General features: G+C 30.6%; 1 pseudogene; it reads right to left on the reverse strand.

Moving 5' to 3' along the window:
• Nucleotides 1–760: 760 nt before the first annotated feature.
• Nucleotides 761–1,740, reverse strand: LOC102748611 (ribosome production factor 2 homolog pseudogene; annotated as a pseudogene).
• Between the last annotated feature and the right edge of the window lie 1,019 nt (nt 1,741–2,759).

A 2,759-nucleotide genomic window follows, 5' to 3' on the forward strand; every position in this document is an offset into this window, starting at 1 on the left:
TCCTTATTTAATCTTTTAAAATTATGCAAATGAAGGGCGCCTGGGTGGCTCAGATAGTTAAGCGTCTGCCTTCGGCTCAGGTCATGATCTCAGGGTCCTAGGATCGAGTCCCGCATCGGGCTCCCTGCTCCTTGGGAGCCTGCTTCTTGTTCTGCCTCTTTCTCTCTCTCATGAATAAATAAATAAAATCTTTAAAAAAAATTACGCAAATGATAAATATCACTGTAGGAAAATAATAAAGAATATAAGATTGACTTGTACCCAACAAAAAATAATACTGTTATCATTTTAGGGTATACCATTGATTTTTTTCAAGGGTCACTTTCAATATACAAGTTACTCTGGGAGAATGAGAGTTTGTAATTGGCTTCATAATAAACTAAATGATACATTATTAACATATTTCCAAAAATTAATAAACTTCAAAATCATTATTGGTGCCTAAATAGTAATTCTTATACAGTAATCTATTTAACTTATTTCCTATGATTAGTTATACAATAATTTCCAATTTTTACCCATAACAAAACTATAAGGTAGGAACTTCTAAAACATCACTTTCATCTTTTCTACTTGTTTCCTTCGGATGAGGTTTTAACAATGGAACTGTCGGTTCAAATGGCAAACCTCTTTTGAGGTTCCCAGAAAGTATTGATTCTGTGCCCCAGAAAGCAGCTGACAGCTCTCTCCCTCAAGCATTAAGTGAGTGTGTCTTTTCTTCACATTTGAACCAAAGATATTACTTTTTTTTTTTACTGATGATTGATAATTCTCTTAAGTAAACAGACTGCAATAACATTATAGTCACTGGCTAAGTTCCATCAGTTTTTTTTTAATTCTCTTTGATTTTTCTCTTGGTCTTCTGTTATCCTTTCTTCAGGTCGCTTCTTCAACCCCTTCATTTTCCTGGTTTGTAGTTTGCTTAGGTCTTGCTTCTGCATATGAATCCTTCCATAAGTTGTACCAAAAGTATCATGGGAGACATTTTTCTTCTTCTTTGGCTTGAGCGCTTTTGGCATTTTCATAGATAATTTATAAAGATCATCTGATGCAAGATGTGTCCTCCTCAGAACCAGATCCAATGAGGGCCCCATCTCTTCCAATTCAATCCTTGGTGTTCTACAACCAGAATTCTCCAACAGCAACTTACAGCTTCGAAAGTAAATCTTCCCATTCAATGCAGTGAAGTGCAGAACATTCTCTAAACCAGCCAGGCAGATATTTGGTACTATGGGGCCTCTGAAGAAATCAGTAAGAAGACTTTTTAGCCTTCTGTAGTCTTCTGTTACATCAAAATCATCACCAGCAAATATTAGCACGGGTTTTGTTCCCTCGGGATATTTACTATTCTTAATATCTTTTAGAGAGACAAACTTCTCGATACCCAATTCAATCATATCCAGCACATGGTAGTCAAACATAAGACCTATTACTAGATTATTTGGCGACTTCTTATTACGGAAGCCAAACATAAATAAAGAACAATCTGACTTCTTTGAAAAGAATTCCAATGATGTCTGATCCTCAAATGGTCTTGTAATGTTTTTCTTTTCATACAGAACTCGATATGGTTTTTTCAGTGCATACACATTTTAAGTACTTGTGTCACCATTGAATTTGCATTTCCCCCTTACAAAGTATAGCATTTTTAATATTTTCACTGAGTTTCGGTTCTCTATTCTCAAGGAATCTTTTGGCTCTTTTTGTTTTGGGCTTTACGACTCGATCCAAAGCGTCCATGGCTACCGCAACACAAATCCCGGGAAACAAGAGATTACATTTTTTGTCAGTGTATATTCTATATATCGCTATATGCAATACATGGATTTTAATTGTAGTTTTAACTTGTTTTGTTATTACATTTGTTATTTATTTATTTCACTTGATTATTATTACATGTTTATTACATACATATTTATCCATATGCTTATACTCTTCTTTATTCTCCTTTTTGAATTGCTATTCATTTGTTCATTTTTCTATAGATATTTTTGTATTTTTCTTATTGATTTTTAAGAAACTTTCAAGACAAATCTTTGCCAAATAGTTTATGGGACTGGTGATTAATACTTATTAAGTGCTTCCTGTATGCCTGACACTGAGATAATTGTTCTCTATATAGTGTCTCATCTCACATAAACCCTCTAATAACGTGTAAGGGGGGGTGTATTTATAACATTCATAGTATATGTGAGGAAATTAATGTTTAAAGTGGTGAATGCTGCTGGAGCAACTACTGAGTACCCAAATCTGTCCTTCTAGTTATTGAATTACATCTTTGTCTTTGACACTCAGTACGTTAAATACTTATCTATGCTATTGTCATGCTATTTGTCTGTAGAAAAGTAAATTTTTAACATTGATGAAAGGTAAAATACACCATGAATTTTTGTATATATGGTGTATTTTGTAATATATGGTTATATATACATTTTTTTCACTAAGGAGTGGTCACAACTAATGAGTGAAATATATGTAATATGTATGTTTATATATTTTTTCACTAATATATGGTTATATATATATTTTAACTAATAATATTACTATTATAATATTTTATTATATATATAATATATACAATAATATATATTATACATATTAATTATTAATATATAATATATATCATATATATTATATATGTATATATTATATATTATATATAATATAAAATATTATATTTATATAATATAATATAATATATACATTATTTATATATTATATATAAAATATATAATAAATATAATAAATATATAATATTT

This window comes from Leptonychotes weddellii, unplaced genomic scaffold, assembly GCF_054177405.1.
Source record: "Leptonychotes weddellii isolate Sample4059 unplaced genomic scaffold, ASM5417740v2 HiC_scaffold_19177, whole genome shotgun sequence".
Classification (NCBI taxonomy): domain Eukaryota; kingdom Metazoa; phylum Chordata; class Mammalia; order Carnivora; family Phocidae; genus Leptonychotes; species Leptonychotes weddellii.